Source organism: Lissotriton helveticus, chromosome 5_1 (assembly GCF_964261635.1).
Source record: "Lissotriton helveticus chromosome 5_1, aLisHel1.1, whole genome shotgun sequence".
Lineage (NCBI taxonomy): Eukaryota > Metazoa > Chordata > Amphibia > Caudata > Salamandridae > Lissotriton > Lissotriton helveticus.
In genome coordinates this window covers 1,810,143,596-1,810,164,244 of record NC_136065.1, presented here as the reverse complement: position 1 = coordinate 1,810,164,244, position 20,649 = coordinate 1,810,143,596, and the positions used below count along the sequence as shown (strand labels likewise).

At 41.5% G+C, this 20,649-nt stretch overlaps 1 protein-coding gene across 5 annotated transcripts in view; it reads right to left on the bottom strand.

Moving 5' to 3' along the window:
• Positions 1-20,649, bottom strand: part of GJC1 (gap junction protein gamma 1) — a 346,863-nt gene that overhangs the window by 34,529 nt on the left and 291,685 nt on the right. For 4 of the 5 annotated variants that reach the window (XM_078645149.1, XM_078645151.1, XM_078645152.1 and 1 more), the window contains one exon: positions 391-464. The gene's annotated coding sequence lies outside the window, so the exon portion shown is untranslated. Of the gene's footprint in view, positions 1-390; positions 465-4,668; positions 4,762-20,649 lie in introns of all 5 variants that reach the window. The other variant, XM_078645150.1, reaches the window with a different exon arrangement.

The window sequence follows — 20,649 nt, the reverse complement described above, 5'->3', positions numbered from 1 at the left end:
GACTTGGGAGTTTGTGCAAAATAACAATGTAACACAGCCGAAAAGAAAGAGACTGAATGAATACCAAAGGCCTAGTTTTTCACAAACGCATTTACAGTCAAGAAAATAAAGTTCCTAATTGCACATAACTGGATTAGTTTTCCAAATAGAGATTGCTGAATACTGATTTTAGGCTAACAGTATTTAATAATGTTTGACCAGGACACTTCAAAAACAGATGTTTCCACTTGTTAGTTTCAACATTTTCAATGCCTGAGTGTGTTGTGAAACACAGACATGAAAGCACTGAGAAAATCAACAAGGAAAGAATCGTGCGAGTCAGTGTGATACAGACAGAAAGATCAATGAAAATAAAGAAAACTTGAGAAAATATCTGTCGGATTCATTTACCCGCTGTCTTGAGCTCCTGTCAGCCAGAGCCGCATGCAAAATTTGGTTCCCTTGTAAATGTTCATGAAAACGTCCTGCAAAAGGGAAAAATGGTCTTTAGTCAATACTGGAAGGAACAAATAATCTCACTCAGTAATGGAGTATTTGAATCATTTAAAAAGATAATATGCTTAAACTATATATTGCAGAGATACTGAAATGTTTATGCTTGTAATTTCGCATGTGTACTACAAAGAGGTTTCAGCACTCAAAAACATCAATAATAGTTTTTCCAAACTTTACTTTCTGACGTTGGTGACGGGTGGTTATCATGCTCCTGAGGAAATTGGAAATTTTAAAGAAGTACTCTTCTCTGGGATAGAAACACTGGCATTTGGAATGAGATATTTTTTGCGCCATACATCCAAGCCCTGAAGAAGTCTCTCAGTAGACGAAACGCGTTTGCTATGCTTTATGGAATTGTGGAGTGAATAAATAAAGTGAAAGCTGCATTTGAAAATATATACTACGGATTTGGACAATTATTCTTTACTGTGATTTCAACTTGTGGAATTTAAGACAACCAAGTGTAATTTCTTGTGGGACTACATCCTACGCTGTAGGGAGCATAGAGGGAAGTACTCCCTGGTTTCTTGCACCTTTCTGTTATCTTGGGACACTTTTCAATTTGTTGTGTGCTGTCTTCAATAGCCTCTGCCCTCTGCTTGTGTTTTTTTTTAATTTCGTATGTGCATCTGTCACCTAAGCTGATACACAAGATCATGTACATAAACTAAGAATTAGATGGTAAACAGTCAAGCTTTCAGCTTCTAGTGGAGGTAAGCATAACAGTGGTAAATTTTCATAAAATAGGTAATATGTTCGAAAAAGGTAATCGGAAAGAAAGGCACAATAAACCGTAATAGTGGGAGAAACCTGAAATTAGCATGTTTTTAGAAATCATTTAAGGAAGGCCTTGGACTTGCCATATAGATTTGGAAATGTATAAAGTTTGGCCAGTGGGTTCAAAAATACATATCGAATAGCAATTTGGAAGGAGCGTGTTTAGGGCCTTTAACTACAGCAGCATCCTGACATTTCCAAGTGAAAACAATAGGCCGCAGATTATGGTTAGGTCGAGCCTAGCGCAGCGTGCATGGGCTGCTCTATGGGGAGTCCTCTTGGAATCACTCCAAACTTTCTCCAAACTTGTCCGTGTGGTTTTCAACTTCCACACATTCTACTGGCCTTTGCATGTGGCTTTCAAAAATGAAAGCACGCAATTGGCCAAAGGAGGGGGCATGTCTCACCTTTTCTCTAAATGTTCACTCCCATGGCATCCAGATGTCAGGAGCGAGCAGCGGCGGGCAGGGTGCCAGCTGCATTCCTCCTCGTGGTTCATTAAACAGAGCGTGGTCGCTTTCACTTTCCCTGCCGAGCTTGTCTTGCCTTGCCACAAAAGCAGACCCCACCCACCCCCAACACAGCATCGAGCAGCACTCACTGCACGCCTTCATTTATTTATTATCAGAGCCTGTATATTTGTTTTATACACAGCATCGAGCACTGCTTGCTGTGCGCCTTTATTTATTTACTGCGGTTCTGGATGGGTGCCTGCAACAAATACATCCCTGTTCGCTTTGTGTGCTCTCCACTGTACGCCACTACCCCAGGAAGGTGCTCAATCCTCCACAATCACTGGCCAAGCTCTGTCTGAGCTCCAGTATAATTGTTTTTAACTGCTCTTTGCCTCAAAAGCAGACCCCTCCCACCTAATACACAGCATTGAGCAGCACTCTTTTGCACCTTTATTTTATTAATGACACCTGTATGTTGAATTTTTTTCTTGGCTTGCCTCCAAAGCACACCCCTCCCACCTCCAACACAGCATGGGCGCGCACAGCGGAGTTTTCACTTTGAATTCGTCTGCTTGCAGGGTTGTTGGTTGGATTTCCTCTATAGCAGACTCTTCCCACCTCCCGACACAGCATGACCGTGCGCCTTTATTTGCTTTTGAACAGAACGCTTTTACTTTACATTTATATATAAATAACTTTACTTGTTTTGGCATGGAGGGATAACGTGATTTGCCCAGAATCACAGGATGTTAAGCCAACGAGGAGGCTCGAGCCTGGTCCCCTCCGCTCCAAAGTTGGGTGCTTTGGCCGTTATGCCACACCTTCTCCTTTGTCATATAGACTTAAAAAAAAAACTTGTACGATTATTCAAAGATGTCAAGAGTGTGTGGGCATGCCAGTGGGGAATAATAGTACTGCATTGCGAAACACTTATAAGGTCCAAAAGGTAGACCTATTGGCTATGCCAATGCTTGTTTTTTTGTGTGGGGGTCGGGTGGGTCTGGCCAGGAAGGGGTGTAAAACATGTGAAACAGAATTATGCTACCAGCTGTAATGCATGCTTTGATGGGGTCTGCCCAGATGTAAAGAGGGGGGCTCAAGCCTGTATGCCTATACCTGTATTGCTCTAAGGACCAGGAGACCAGCCACGGCCGGCAGTGGGAGTACCTGCAGTGCGGTGACGTGGGGAGGGGCAGGGTGGGGGGTAGTAATGTATGGATTACGGAGTTTTACAGGTAAGTAAACATTTAAATAAATAAAACGAATTTTGTTGCGCGTACTGCATCGCATTTGGGGATGCAGTGCACTCAACAAAATTTGTTTTATTCATTTAAATGTTTACTTACCTGGGAAGCTCCGTAATCCATACATTACTACCCCCCACCCTGACCCTGACCCTCCCCCTCCCCACGTCACCGCCCTGCAGGTACTCCCACTGCCGGCCACGGCTGCAAGTGACAATCAATGTAACAATGATGATCACTCTACTTTATCTCCAGTTGGTACATTATGACCAGCAACAATCATATCCAATAGGCAAACCATAACCTTTTTCAATTTTGGTCCTGTACAGTCAGCGTATGCAAGCCAATATGCCTAGTTAGCTTATTATGGCCAGTTTTCAAAATGCAAAGTCAGCATACTCTGGGCACTTTTTATTCTGCAATTACATTAATTGATGTGAATTTTTATTATGATCGGTTTCCACATGAAAGCTGCTTTCTAATTCGCCCTGTTTCCACATCATGGTTAATCTCCATTATCCATAGCTAACACATCATTGACTGATCCCATTACGCCCAGTTAACACAACATGCTTTTTTTTATTATCCCAGTTAATACAAGGTCAGTTACCATAAAGCTAATGTGGGCTCCTTTTTATTGTGTCCAGTTAGTAAATTACAGCCAGTTTCTATAATAACCCTTACCAGAGGCCACTGCAACAATCAATCACAACACCCACAGTTTCCAGTATGCCATTCTTCCCGTCCAGCCCCTACCCTCTCCATGTTTTGCACCCACCCAGGAACCCACTTGTTCCTTATTACTATGACGACTTATAAGCCTCTCTTGTTAGTCAGTATTCCATTGCTTCCTAGCTAAGGTTGTTCTATATAAAGCCACATGCATTTATGCCCAGTTGGCACATCATGTGTTTTTTTTGCATCATGTGTAGTTTAACCGATAGATACCATTAAAGTCAATTAGTCTGTCAGTGGCAGTTTCAATATGCTAGAACGCCAAGGCCTGTTTACTTTATATCTAGTTAACATCTTGGAGGTTTCCCATATGCCCAGTCATCACATCATGGCATGTTTTTATTGCACTCACTTAGCAAACATTGACATTTACTGGTATATCCGATCTGCACATGGCGCCCAGTATTCAACACACAACCAGTCAGCACAAATTCTTGAAGTACAATTAAATCTAATAACCACAGCCTTTATGGCCAGTGCTTGCATCATGAACAGCTTCCATCATGTCTTGTTAGCACGTGTTGGCCGTGTTCCAGAGAGCACATAAAGTACAGTATAGCGAATTTCCATGATATCCTGGCCCGTTTCCGATACACACATTACATAGAGCATGATGTATTTCCATTATGTCTACTTAGCGCCTCACAACATAGTGCTAGTACACAAGTTCCTGTATGACCAGTTAGCATATTTTGTATTAAGCCCACTCATTTTCTATAGTGCTTAGTGCAAACATCATTGACACATTCTATTATGCCCAGTTAGGATATCCTTCACAATATAAAATGTTCTAGATTTAGTAACGGAAACTTTTCATTTCTATTAAGCACACAGAGGCGAGGTTTATGCTATATCCTTTCTTCACTTTATTCACCGCAGCCTCAACAAGAGAAAAAAATGTCCTTTCCCATAACCCCCAGGGAAAGAATAACATGAATAACCAAGCAGGGAATAATACCCACGAATATAGTCCACTGTCTCTGTTTATGCCCCCTCTTTCTTTGTGCGATCCAAGTCTCTGGTTCAATTAAGTTCATTCCTGTTTGCACCCATTCCTTGAAAGAAAGAAACCATCTCTGTAACTCATCCATTCCGACACCGATATACATCTCAAGACTATAGCAAATAACATCAAATTACATTTCTTAGGTGACAGTCCATTTAGCAAAAAATAGCTAAAACTGTATACTTATACCAAACGACTTTACTGAGCATATCCTCCATCACATCTTCAAAGACGGGGTGAGGGAGGGGACTCCCTGATTCGGGTGAGGACAATCCCCGCCTTCGTGTCCTAAATAGAATTGAAACTTTCTGTTACTAAATTTCATATTCTATGTCAGGAACGTAGGCGAGGATTATTTTAGTTCAAAGCATATTAATGACCAGCGTGGCCATGTTAAGTACAGGTTTGAAATAAAAAGTCTTGAACGTGGATTTAGACGACCATTCAGCTGCATGCAAAATATCCTCCAAGCTAGTCCCAAGGAAAAAGCCTTGAAAGCCATGGCACTTCTCGCTGAGTGTGTGCCAAAAACAGATGTATCTGTCTTCATGTATGACATGTTTCACGCATCTAGCTATAGTAAGGGAAGAAACGGCCTGTATGGCTTGCATCATAGCGTTCCCCTGCTGGGTGAACTTCCTCAGTGATGGCCTCATAAGCCATGATGCATGCAACAACACATAATTTAGGTGTTTCATGAAATGCTGAGTATGACACAATTTTGACATTACATTTAATTCTTCTCGAAATTTGAAAAGTCACCCCTTTTGGGGTGAATACCCTACCTGTAACATCGAGGGCTTGTACATCCGATACCCGGTTACACGATATCAGGCATAACAACATGGCCAACTTAAATGATACCTGTTTCCTAGAAAGATACTTATTCCGTGCCCATGAGAAAAAAAGGTTGAGAACTTTATTGACTTGTAGAATAACTGGGGGCTGGAGGAACCGACAACCTAATGTCCCTCATCAGTTTACTGATTAAAGGGTGTTTCCCACTGGAGAAGCATCAACTGGGAGTTGTTCTGGCAGAACGAAAAGTGTTCACCGACCTGAAGGCCAGTCCATCGAACACCAAAGCCAACAGAAAATTCACAATGTTGGCGATATTTGATTCACAGGATCTTCATCCCTTTGTACAGACCAACGTAACCATCATCCCCAAGTGGAGCGATATCTCTTTGTTGTTCCGCCCACCCATGCTCTAGATAGAAGGAGTTTAGCTTCCTCCAAAAGTCCTCAGACCGGCCATCGACTCCTGTAATTCTCCAAGCCATCCAGGATTATGTGGTGAGGATACCCAAGATAGTCCTGAAGGAAATCCAGTCTGTGGGATGGATGGATTGGAAAATCCCAAGAAAGTTCCATCATCACTGGAAACCAGACCTGAGACCTCCAGAATGGGTTGATCACCACCAGCACTGTTTGCTTTCTCCTGGCCTGCGCTACCAGGATCATGAGCATGATGAACAGTGAGAAGGCATACCCTTTCTCCAGACTTCAGTCCTCAAGGAATGCACCCGTCGCTGCTTGCAGATCTGGCCTCCAGCTGAAAAATGTGGTCACCTGGTTGTTCAGTAGAGAAGCAAACAGGTCTACCGTGAACGGTCCCCAACGATCCTCCATTGCCCAAAGGCTTTGGGGTTTAAAATCTGGGGCATAAACAGAGACAATGTACTAAACTCATGGGCATTATTCCCTGATTGGCTATTCACGCTATTCCTTCCCTTGGGGTTATGGGAAAGAAAGCTTTTTTTCTATGTTGTTGAGGCTGCTGTGAATAAAGTGAAGAAAGGATATAGCATAACCCACGCCTCTAGTCCTTACGTAAAATCATTAGGATCAATAAGCACATCATCAGCAGGTTTAAATTGTGCTGAACGTGTACACAATGGCGAACTTCCTTTATGCACAATTAGCACATCTATTAGGGTTTCCATTACACCTATTTAGCACACTGGGGACTGTTTCTATTGGCTTTTTAGCAATGTGCGCTGTTAACACATTGTGACCAATTTCCATTGTATCCAGTTAGTACATCATGACCAGATTTCATTAGGCACTGCTAGCACATTATAACCAGTTCCACAGGCAGTTTTCATTCCAACCAGTTAGCTTGTTGTGGCTTGTCCGAATATTCATTTTGCACATAAAAACCAGTTTCCAAAATGTCCACTTCGAAAATCATTGTTTTAATTATATCGAGTAATCACATCTGGCCAGCTTTCAAATTTGCCAGTAAACATGTGTGGGCACAGGAAACCCTAAAACTGTACACTGCAAAATGACACCTCAATAATATGCCCACGAGTGGATGAATCAGAGACTGTGTTAAATCTCAATTTCTTGAGGCAATGTGTCCCTGAGCTAGGCACCACAAAAAAAGGCACTGAAATTATAAATGCAGATGTAATAAGAAGTTGCTTTGAAGGCTCTCAGTAATAGGGCAATACAAAAAATAGGCAACGTCAAAAGTTATTCTAAGTCCTAAAAGAGCAGCAAAATCAATAACAAATCGGACAACATCCCTAGTAGCACCCAAGAGAATTAGGAAAGTTTCAGCCTCAGCCTCATCCCCACATTTGAGGGCTCATTTAGGAACCCTTCTCATTGAACATAAATAAAATTGCAAATTTATCATGAAGTGAGCAAAAAAGTTATAATTCCAGAAAATCAGAGATCATTTTTTACTAAACATCATACTGCCTTACCATTTAAGCCATTGTCTTTGATGGCCCTGTTCATCTTCTCTAGAATGACAAATGATTGAGGGGAGGGTGATAACTGCAATGAAACTTCTGATCAATCTGCAGAGATATACAAATCAATTTAGGGATCTCATTTTTAAAATGAGTTCCCCAGTTTGTCTCAATAGAAGATGGCAGGCCTTAACGCAGAAACAATTCCCTTAGCTAGAGCTTGAAAAGTGCCATACTATCAAATCTAGGGGTAGGCTAAACCTCAACCCCTTTAAAAAATAAGTAGATGATCACAAGAACATACTTAAGAGATGTTGTTATAAACTGCCATCTCAATGAAGTCTGCTTAATGTCAGGTAAATGGGCCCTCTTACTTACCGATGTGATTCATAAGAACAATGGTTCTCTGTCCCTCATTATTTCTCTGACAAATGATACATCTCTGACACAGTACTTCAGCAAAAATTCTAAATGTACTATTAAACCAGTACTTTTTAAAAGTCCTGGTCATTGAGTCCTTTCCTACATGTGTTTGGCCATGTAAATAATGGTCAAAACAACAAGAGATAAAGGGCAACAACAAAATCGTTCATAAGCCCCCAAGGTCAACCATATCCAAAACAACTGAAGAACGATCCACTAACCAAAACCTCCACCTTATAACCCACAGTCAAAATATCGAAAGTAGGAAATCAAGGGGAAGAACAGTAGTAAAAGAAATTGCAAAAAAGTACAAGAGAAGGAAGAATGTGTTCAAGATGGAAAAAATGAACCCTCATACACCTGGTTTTGCATTGACACTTACCCATGGTGCACGCTTATTCACTTGGATTTTAATGGAATATAACTATCTCTTTATTAAAATTTGGCAAAGGGAATTGTTATAAATCCTTTTAATTGCACTATAGGTTGTTGGGCCTAATGGTTTGGCTCCCATTTCTATAAAAAAAAGAACCCAATGATGAGATTCAACACCTACTTGTTTGGTGTATGATGGTTAATTTTTTTCTTTTTTGGTACCTCCTAAAGATCCCTCAATACATTTAATGAGGTGTATATTGAATTCACCAAGAAATAAATTAAATTATTTACATTCCTAAACTAGATATCACTTGATTCATTTTGTTCTGATTCTTGTATTGTAATTTGATCTCACATTTGCATTCTCAAGTACACAATATTTTGCCACGTAGTGAGCATATTTATTCCCTAATGTGGCCATGTCGTCACCAGCTTTAAGGGCTGTACACTTGACCACTGCAATCTCTCTCTCAGTCATTATATGGCTTTCAACATATGAAGAATATAGGTACCATTGTGGGGCTACCCAAAAAACAACAATACTGGAGAGGGATGGTACAAGCTTTGGCCTGGATCACAATCCTCAATGTGCCACTGGAGGCTCAGTGGCATCTCCTTAGCATAAAAAGTGAAGAGATAGGGCACAAATATCAGAGGATATGGCTAAAGTTTGCTGCAGAGGCTGCTAAATGAAACATAGGAATGGCCTGCGGAGTGAGTCGACCTCAATGCGTAGTGGACTGGCAACCAATTTGGACTGGTGCCAATCAGGCAGACAGAGTGATATAGCAGAGTTGGGCCTGCCTAAGGAAATGGAATAAAGTTTGGGACCAATAGTGCACCTAGAGGATCGTGAATGGTTACCCCAAAAAGGTGAGCGATAGTCTGAGGGTTTGATTTGAAGAACATATTGGAGATTACCATACTGTCATAATTCTACAAATGTCTGGTGTAAATTTCCACCTGATCCTAACAGCTGTTGTGAATGTACTGTGCCTTTTTAGGTTGAGCCTATAGCGGCAGCGCGCATGCGCTGCTCACTTTGTGAGGCATACAGTAATGGAGTATGGAGTGAAAGCCCTGTGGAAGCTCCGCCCATGTTTTTAATTGGGTCGTGTCATTGTCTTTTGTAAATGCTGCCTTCTGATTGAGTATGAGACTTGTTAGTCCCTCCTTATTATGGCCATGTTACTTCGAGTGTTACACAGAATGGTACGTCTTATTTAGACTGTGAGCACTAGTTTATCCTCCCTTCTCGCCCCCTTCTCCCCATTCCCTCCCCTGCACTCCTGTTGTCCGTGTTCCCCCCTAAACCTCCCATTGTCCGCGATGCAAAGCAATAGGTCTCGCGTAAACGCTAGTCCTATTGCATTGCAAATGCTTGTTTTCTCTGTGATTCTGCTTATACTAATAATCAAGTATGGTGTTATACACTGAGAAACTGCTTAATAAAAACATTTCCCTTAAAAAAGAAATTAGGTACCATTCCTGACGAGGGTATCAGAGTATGTCATAAAACCTCTGTGTGCGTGTAACAAGAGGGAGAGAGAGGACTAGATAGCTAGTCCGAGTCCCCGAAGGTTTATATGTGATTAATCAAAGAGGACTAGCTTAAGTTGACCAGAGTGTTACAGTACTCTAATTAGTTCTGTCACGGGCACCTTGTTGGTGTATTCATGAAGCCCTCACCCACCAACCTAGTTGGTGGCATGCTTCATCATCGGGCCCACCCAGTGACACCTAGTATGTCCCGGGTGTGCTACGACGCCTGATTACAGCGGAGCTGGTATATTGCTGAGAGTGCAGTGAGTGAGGTTGAGTGAGTTGTGATTTAAAACGGCTTGGTGGTGGTCCCAGTACCCGAGGGTAAATTAAATTTTAATAACTGGGCCGTCACCAGCGGTTAAAAGTAAGGCTACAGGACGCGTGAGGGTGGCGAGTTACTGCCCCCTGCGTCCTTCAGATGGTCGACATGTTTCAGCCAGTGCCTTAAAGTATTCTGGCTTTCCTCAGGACCGTTTTTTAAAAAGGTGTGGTGAAATAAAACAGACTTAGTGTTGTGGTACAGACTATGTGATACACTCACTAAGGCGTTTTTCCCTCCAGGAAGCCTTGGCTAATAACCTAAAGCGTAAGAACAATTTTCTTGCGCCCTGCCACACTAAGTCAACTCCTCACAGTGTGATTTTCGTGTTTTAGCCACACCACGCTCCTAATTAGTCACGTATTTTCACTCTGATGGCACCACCAGTACCATCACACCTAGGCGACTATAGTCCCCTCACCTTGCACTATAGACCCGGCCACCAAAGCATTGTTGACCATATGTCTAACCTGACTACTGACTCTCTCTGTATATGTTTTGTCCTTTTCCTTAATGTTTGTCTGTACAGGTATGCATGAGAAGGGAATTCCCCTCTCACATATAGAAAAACGCCTTAGTGAGTGTATCACATAGTCTGTACCACAACACTAAGTCTGTTTTATTTCACCATACCTTTTTAAACAACGGTCCTGAGGAAAGCCAGAATACTTTAAGGCACTGGCTGAAACATGTCGACCATCTGAAGGACGCAGGGGGCAGTAACTCGCCACCCTCACGCGTCCTGTAGCCTTACTTTTAACCGCTGGTGACGGCCCAGTTATTAAAATTTAATTTACCCTCGGGTACTGGGACCACCACCAAGCCGTTTTAAATCACAACTCACTCAACCTCACTCACTGCACTCTCAGCAATATACCAGCTCCGCTGTAATCAGGCGTCGTAGCACACCCGGGACATACTAGGTGTCACTGGGTGGGCCCGATGATGAAGCATGCCACCAACTAGGTTGGTGGGTGAGGGCTTCATGAATACACCAACAAGGTGCCCGTGACAGAACTAATTAGAGTACTGTAACACTCTGGTCAACTTAAGCTAGTCCTCTTTGAATAAAACCTCTGTGACCATACCTCCCCAAAATTATGTACCACTCCAAACCCATACTGACTGTTTGTGTAAATCATTACATTCAATTAGTATGCAACACAACAAACTATTGTCAGTGAAATCAACTCTGCCACTTGTACTGAATTTATGTTAGGCACGTCTGATGCTCAGGGATTTTGGTAGTGGAACAGGCTGCAAAGACAGCATTTAAAAGGTAATTTGGATTTACCGATTCACAAATACCGAATTTTACCGATTCGGTATTTATGAATCGGTAAATCCAATGTAGGTAAAAATTCGGTAAAAAATACCGAATCGGTAGGAATCGGTATTTGCCATTGATTCCTATTGTCCTGTAGGCCCATAGGAATGAATCAGTAATTACCGATTCGGTAAATACCGAAAAATTCAAGGGTGGCAGGGTGTCACTTTGACACCCTGTTGCACCCCTGATTAGGGCTTGTTTGCCATGTGGCACACATACATGCCCTTAGGGCATGTATGTGCCCTTAGGGCATGTATGTGTGCCACATGGCACAGGTGTAAATGCACATATTTGCATTTGCGTAGGAATTCGTTATTTACCACCAATTATTAATTCGTGGTAAATAACGAATCCTGAAAGCACTGTAGCACTGTTTACAGTGCTACCTACATATCAGAATGCAGATTCGGTAATTTTACAGATTCGGTAAATTACCGATTCTGCATTTTCTTATGCCCCTATATCTCAGTATCCAAATACCGGTCGGTAACGGCCGAAAATCGGTATTTTCGGCCGTTACCGACCGGTATTTGGATACCTACATCGGGCCCTGAGTGTTTAAAGATGTTTCTCAAACAAGATCTATCCACAGTAAAAATCAGATCACCCACTTCAAGATGAGCATCTTTCCTATCTCGTCATGGTCTCAGACATAATTCAATGACACTGATACAGTTGTGTTCTAGCTCATCGTCATTGCTGTTTCCACTGCTGTCTGAAGCGGGAAACAATGTTGCAGGATTCAATGAATAACACCTTATGATCAAGATGTTCTCAGCTGCCAGCATGACTTGTTCATTTTTCATAAGGCTACTGTTTGTCATAATCTGAGTTCTTGTATGAGTCAGCAAAATTTCAACCGAATGAGTAACAACTCTAATCAGCGTATGTCCCATTACTATCCATTGACTTTGCTAAATTGGAATGCAAACAGCTACAACAGATTTCAGACAACCATGAAGAGCTGCTGCTACTGAATCTAAAAGTATAATAGACCATAGGTCTCATCACCTCTCCATGTTTTTGGGTCAAAACTGACAATGAGCACCTACTGTTTATTGACAATAGCGACAAACTATGTCATAATCAGGCATTCCGAGGGCAGATGCATTACAAAAATGTTCTCTTAATTCTCAGAAGACCTTCATGCATTTGTCATCAAATGGTACCTGATCTTTCATATCACTTTGAGTTAGCTTTATTAAAGGCTTTACAGACATGGAAACGTTTTAACTCAACTGACGACAATAGACAAATATTCCCAGGAACATCCTCACCTCCCTCTGGGCGGTTGGAGGATTCATCTTCAGGACTGCAGAAATGCGTTGTCTTGAGACTTTCCCCACTCCTTTTTTAATGTGATGTCAAAAATGAATAACTTCTTTTTTACAGTACTGTATCTTTTTAGGTGAGACCTTGTGATCATTGTCAGAAGGATGGTTAAAAAATGTATCTAGTTAACAGTAGTCCTTGATACTACAAGCAGGTCATCAATGTGATGGACCATGACAATCACAAGGCAACTGCAAATTCTCCAAGTCTTTCTTTAGAATCTGCCTAAAAATGTAGAGTATTTCAGTATACCCCTGTGAAATTCGACTCTAAATGGAGACTTTATTTTGGAACAAAAATGCCAAAAGATTTTGAATATCCCCAAGGAGAGGAATGGAGAAGAACACTTGAAATAAGTCAATGACTGTGTACCATTCGCTCTCTTATTCATTTACCATACACCTTTTTTATTGCCCATCCCCGGAAAGGTGTAAGGACCACCAACACCTCTTAAGGAATTTGTTGTTTAATTTTTTCTTTGCCGAGCTTCATTCCTTCTTCTGCTTGTTTTAACAGTCTGTGTTGCCTAAATCTAGTAAAAGCAGCGCTGGTTTTTACCTGAATCCTGACAGGTTTTGCACTTTTTATCAAGCCTATTTCTTTACTCGTGAAATCCTATACCTCTTCTTTGAACGAATATCTTAAATCTAGAGGCAGCTTATATTCAGTAAGAATCAGGAGCAACGGAACTCTTGTTTGTATTGTAACTTGATTTTAAAAACTGAACTCTTATGAGTTTCAGCGGCAACACCATCCGCTGTGCAGTAATTCATGCATCTTGCAAAGTAAGTCTGACAAGTAAAACAGCACTCAAATCACATAATATGAATTGGTGGTTATCCTTCATGTACCCTATTTTAACTGTAACATCTGCCATAACCTGATTAACAATCTATTTACTGCTAATGCTTACAACTTGGATTTCTCTTCCAGGGGCAGATTTAGGATCTCCCCCAGAAAGAACTGTAAAGCGGGTAGCACCAGTATCAATTAGAAACAATACGAGGTAGCCATTCACGACCTTGGTCTACTCTCTAGAAGTGTACCAAATATATATTCTGCCGGTACCTTGACTTTGTATATTTTGCCCAGGATCTGGTTGGGCAGGGGTAACCAACTGTATCTGCATCTGATTTGTGTTTTGATGCAGCTGAAAAAGAAAAAGATTTTGTAATCGTTATAGATTTTGACCACCCTCGCATTTCCAGTGTCTAATTTTGCAATAGAAATGACAAGCAGTGCTCTACTTCAACAAATTAATATTTGCATTCATTCATGAATTATTCAAATTTGCACCACCACAACGCTGTATCTGCACCATGTCATTTCCCTTTCTGACATTTTGCATCCCTTGCACTGCACTTCAAGATCTCGCCGATACTCTTACTCTGCCAGTACATCAAACTCTGCTAAATATGAGAACTAAGCTCCGGACACAAATCTAGAGGGAACGCCGACACATATTCGCAAGCACCTTCTTTCTGTGGTTCTTCAACTCCACTTTACTTACTATTAATCTGCACGAGCATCTAATAATACGTATGCACTGCTTCTCTTAGCTTTTGTGTAGCTCTCATGAGTTTCACCCAGTTCAAATCCTCTATTGTACCCTTCTTTTCAAATGCTCTATCGCCACTCTATATTTGTCAGCAACCATTTCAAGAGGAGCATTCTTAGGCGCAACTCTAGCTGGTTCTTTGTCCAGCCATGCAACAGCACCCTTACACTTTGTCCATAAATCACTCCGAACAACAATCTCAACTAATGTTTCTAAATAAATCCCAACAATTTTTCGAAAACGTCAGCAATTCATAAACCTCTTTGTACCATTCGTCAGGTTTCTCTCAATTTTGGAAAATGTGTTGTAAGGACATAAAGATTACTCTTACTCCAGAGGACATGTACATAATTCCCTCCATGCACTTCTCTCAAAGGAAATTCTGTTACTGTCTTCTGTTCCAAATCACTCACAACCAGGTTTGCTTTCTTCGCCACCTCTGTACCTGTCTTTTAGTAGTAACTTTCTTTGTTTCACTTTTGTCTGTACTCCTTCAAGTGTCTCCAGTCTTAAATATTCTCTACAAAGCCCCTAATGTGAGTTCACAAAGCCGCTATCTCTTCTTTGCTCAAATATGTTTTATCATTTCTCTGTACATTTCTTATTCTATTGATATTAACCTCACAGTTATCATCTAATTCCTCAAGTTTATCATGTGCTTTATTCACACTTTGCTGTTTTTCTGATCAGGTTTCTCATTTCATCAACATTATACGAAATTAGTATTTTTAAATCAACAATTCCCTGTAAAATGTCTCCAAATTCAATATTTACTAGCCCAATTTTAATCTCCTGCTCTCTAGGAAGTACAACAAATTCCGGGGAGCAAAAGTAGAAATAGGCATCCTGGTGCAAACACAGAGACCACTTGTGCCTGTGTGTACTGAGGAAGTCTACGATTCAAACGATCACTTAAAATGTTATCCTCCGCATTGGAATCTTGTTGTGTCACCCTCATCAGTTTTCTTTTTGTCTGCTGTCTCATTAACTATTACAGGAACTGCTCTGTTTCCCTGTACCATTTCTTCTATACAGCATCTCTCCTGATTATATCACCTGTTTTCTAACCACTGTCTAAACAAACCCTTATAGGCTTCTTTATTCTCTTCCTCTCTTTCTGCGTTGCCATTTGACTCAATTTTTTCAATATATCAAACTGTGTAGGTCTAAGTAGTGGCTTCCTCTTACTCATTCTCTGTATCGGGAAATGTACCTTTCTAATGTTAAAGGTACCTTCTAAAGTAAATTGCAAGTCCTTGTCTGAAGAAGTTTATCTATACCAATCATGAGCACAACACCTGTCAACATTTCGTACGCAGTGGAACTTGCTGAAGCAATCGGCTGTCCTTCAGTAGCAGATAGAGGAGCTTCAGGTTTTTCCAAAACAGCAGCCATTATTCTCACCCAAATTATTCCAAAAACCACACAAAACATGTAGATGAACAACAGCCAAAGGTCACACAATCACGTGACTCTGGCAGCACCCAACCAATTACAGCACAACTCAGTGGTTACGCCTCACGAATCTCAGCGCGACTCCTTGGGCCAGTCAGTCAATTGCAGTGCGACTTTTTCCATTAATAGAAAAACAATACACCTTTTTTCACTTAATGCACACAAATAAACAAAATAATTATTGCCTGCTCAACCTAAATAAGAGAAAATCAGCAAGTTAACCCTATCTATGCTGCCGTCGGCCGAAGTGCCGAATTCCGCAAAACAGGCGGCGCAGCCAATGGGTTAAACAAAAAGAATCCAGTAAACAATAAAAACAAGAACAGTACCACTGCCTTAAAAAACAAAATACCAGGTAAACAAAGGCATTGCACAGGCTGGTATATCCCAACAAGGGCCAAAAGAAATGTGGTCACATCCCGCCCATGCTGGAGAAACTGTGCTGACTCTCTTTTCAAGCCTGAATAATCTTGAATAAAGATTGTATCATCTACAAGGCCATCAGAAGCATCATCTGACCCACCTCCCTGTGCTAAAAGCCGAGACTGGAGACAAAACTATGCCAAACTGAAGAACCCAGAAACACTTATTGAAATAGGGTCACGTTCTTCTGTGGATTCCTTCCTATTCACTGCGATCCAGGCATGGCCGGGCCTCATCCTGCTGTCTGTCATGTCATCCTTCCTGGTGAATCTTTTGGAAGTGCCGTTTATTCAGACCTTGCACCTCTCCTAAAAATGAGGACATCTCAGCTGATGTGGCTGCCTCTTTCTCCTTCCTGAAATCCTTAATTTTTAGGAAGCTTCATGTAACAAAATAAACACAAAAGTTCTGCAAACAATCAATATCTCTTGAAAAATAATAATAATCCACATTTGTAAAGCGCACAATCACCAGTAAGGGTCTCTAGGCGCTGGGGGCCGTCAGGAAGATTAGGCAAGATATTGCCCAGAGTCACATGGTGCTGGGCTAATCTGCCACCGGTGCGGGGGATCAAACCCGTTCCCCAGATTCTGGAGTCAGTCGCCCTAGCCGCGGCGCCACACCTCCAATGATGAAAATATCAGTCTCAAGAAAACCCCTATTTTCCAGTTCAGTCTATAGAGCTGGTGCCAGTCTCTCTTGAAGGGAAAGCATTGACCTCCTAAATGAACAGAGGCAGAATGTCACACAAGTGACAACCACTCCAGTTGTCGCTAGCTTCAACAGGCTAACAGCCATGCAATGTTAGTAAGTTTCTATTTTCACTTTTACAAGAATTTGATTACTACTCCTCCATTGTTCCCTAAGATGTGCAGAAGTAGAATACATTATTGCTCAATATTTGCCAAAAGGCAAGCGAGGCAAAGCAGGAGATGTCCTTGACTTCACAGACATTTCTGATAAGACCAATAAATATGTGAAAAATAAATATGTGCTCTATGTGCCACAGGAGGCCTAGCTGAAGTTGTAATATTACAAATAGGATGTTTAAGGTAAGGTGGCTATGGTTTTAGTTAAATTGTGAGTTCCATTCAAGTGGTACCAATCAAACAAAGGTCTATGTACTCAGTCTTTCAGGGTGAAGGTTACGTTATGCTCCAAGACCGCAGCCCTTATATTTCATTATTCTTCCTTGAGTTAAAAGACCAAAACAAAATACTTCAAGACAAAACCTAAGCCGGCCCAAATCCTTCAATAGAGGCTAAAAACTCCCAATAGCCACTAGTTGCTGGAGATATACCATCCCAGCGAGAGGCCCCACTCCACTACCGTCACTGGACTCAGATAGATCACATTCTTCTCCTGGATGCTTGCTCCTGGACACTTTTGTTGGTGAGGAATGATTACATTGTTCAACCCCTTTAGCACACTGATTAAGGCAACGTCTGACTTTTTCAGAAAGAAATGAAAAGTTCCCTATTTTTGGAGACAAAGGGTGCTTCCGCCTTCAGAGGGACTGTTGCAGGGTTTCTGTACTCACACAGAACTGTGCACAGAGGAGTGGAACCTCGGCAAATTAGGATGTCCCAAAACTTACCTTAGCAACCAACTCACCCCTTACCGAGCTAGCTACAGTGTCTCATTGGACATATCAAACACCCAATGTTTAGACAAACCAGAACATGAACTTACAGTACCTCAGGGTACGTGGGACTCATGAACACTCTTTCGTTATATTATCATTACAAACCAGAACATGGAGTAAAGAAGACACATGTGCATTTGAAATGTTTATTTACTAATGCCGTCTTCTCAGGCGCAGTATCTTAGATAATACAAGTACACTTATTATCAGTAGCAAAATTATCAGCATAGTTACTAAGACATAAAAAGCGAATGGTGACAGCATGTTAACATGCTGTAATGAATAAGAGTTAACAACACTTATATCTCACCCTCCCTGACACATATATTATATTATTAGCTAAGAAGGTCTCTTTGGGTTGTTTTAGGGCGGGCCCATACCTTAGTGTCCTAGCATGAAGGAATCACATCAGCATACACCAGCTCTCTCTGCATGTGCACCGCATCAAGTGTGTTAACTATTCTCCTGCAAAGCAATATCAATCCCGCCTCAAGCCCAAGTTGGCAAAGGCTGCACTTGTGTTATGACTATGAAGGCGTGGAGATCAGACCTCATAACAATTCCATATCGTGTTGCTCCTGAAACTTCAGCACTCTCCGTGCAGACATGTTTTATTAAACAAAGCAGATATCAGAGCAATAACATATTATTCTCACATTCACCACGGCAAACTACTAGGTTGAAAGCTAAGTCAACAAATGAGGGTCGTGTGCAGAAGTTGCAAGAAAGGAAAAATGGCGTTTAAATCTGAAATGTACCTATGCTAACTTAACACGAAATATGGATATATAGGAGCTATACAACACCCCCCCATGATCCGAGAACGGACTAAATAAGGTAACAGAAGTGCCATCACATGAGAGCAGAATCCATTTATAAACGAGCATGAATAAAAATTCAATTATAAAAACTAATGCTAAAAAATAGCCCACAAATATAATGTGGCTCAAGCCAATAGGCAAGCAAAAATAAAATGTCTTGACCAAAAGTCAATAAAATCAAGGAAATGCTATCAATCAGCATGCCAATCTGAGGCAGTGTCTATGATAAGACCGTATATGAAAAGTAAGCTGCAACAGCCTCAAGGAGGAAGTCACTGTCCTCATCCGAAAACAGTTCAGCCATCCAGTTTAAAAGATGAAAGGAACATACGTGATCTTCCAGCACCGGATCCTCTATAACCATCAGAGGACAGCTCGGTGGGTTTTCAAGAAAACTTTGTTCCAAGAAATTTCGCGCTGCCGACAACACATCCCAGGGACCCATTAGTCCATGTGCCACCGCCAAGGCCATAATTCTTTCGTCAGAACAAACCAACTCGTGAGCAATGATAGGACTCATCAGTTGATCAAAATCGACGTCAGAAGATGCTGGTCCGCAGAGACACAAATCAATGGCCCAAAGGAAATCACAGGTCAGGCAGCGAAATACAGGCTGGACACAGGTGAAATAGGAGAACCGAAAAGATAATCCAAACGCCGTGCTTAGAGTCGCCAACGGCAGTGTGCCATAATAATCAAGCATGCGGTTGCGAAACCGCGTCAGTAGTAGCTGTGCGTGGTCTTGCACAGGAAGGGCATCCATATTTAAAAAGGCAGAAAACCACCAATGCGCCTGCCGCTAAAGCAAGTAAAAACGGGAACCCTCCAAATAAGGATGAAAAAATAGAATGGAAGAAAGCAGGGATGACTCCAAAAATCTTCTCAAAGGAAGTCACGAGACCACCGCTAACAACTTTAAAAAAATGTGCTAGGCCCGTTGTGGAGGATGCGTTAAAGATAGAACGGACCATAGCTCCGAAATGCAAGGGCAAATCAGTGTTTAAAAGAGCCTGAACCTCCGTGCGGGTGTTAGCAATGTGAAGCACGAAAGTTTCACGGGCCGAGCTCAAGGCCACCTCTTTCTGGGACAATAGAGCCCTTATTCTAGCCATGCCGCTGAATTCTGCTCCCAAGGTCGGTATCTGTGGCCAAATGGAAGACTCCCTATGTTCACGTGTGGGAGGATAAAGAACATTTCTGCAGCAAATAACTCGCTCACTAACTGTTACTATGAAAGCTATACCTTTAATTAAACCACAACAGTTCTCATTATTGAGCATTAAATAACTACCATTCTCTAACAATTTAAACGTGGGGATGATAGCAGGAACTGGCGTGCCCTGTAAAACGCAAGCCATATTCGGTCTGTCCTTGTTACATGAACCGTGTAACTGTATGTGTCTACACATTAAAGAATGATCTGGCGTCTCAGTACACTCATCCCCTGTTAGATAAACCTCTTGTTCATCCTTGAAACATCTGTATGTATATGGGAGTGACCAGACCTCATGAAGAAAACCGCTACCTAAGGGTTCAAAACGACCTATTGGCACATATTTCATACAAATTGAAAACTTATATAAAGCAAAAGGCAGCGTTATTAAACCGTGGATAAGCCACGTAGCAGCAGTGGTCTCTGCCACAGAAAAAGGCAAAGATTCCAATCTTTCAATATGGAGCATAGAAAAGGAAGCATCACGCATTGAAAGCAAGCGTTGTTTGTCTGTCAAATTAAACGGTGCAAATAAAGAGGAAACGTTCATGTATCCCCAGGGAACTTTACCCATTTTTAGAGTCTGTAGTGTCCATGCAAACTGCATGATTGAACGTAATTGATTTTGACCATGGTATAATACAGACACTTCATCATGCACAATATCAACAACAGACGACACAATATTATCTAATGTGTAAATTCTAGAGGAAAGCACGTTAATGCTATTGTCAACAACTGCAAGAACTTTCTCAAGATTTGCCTGATCAATAGCCCTAAGGCGTGAAGC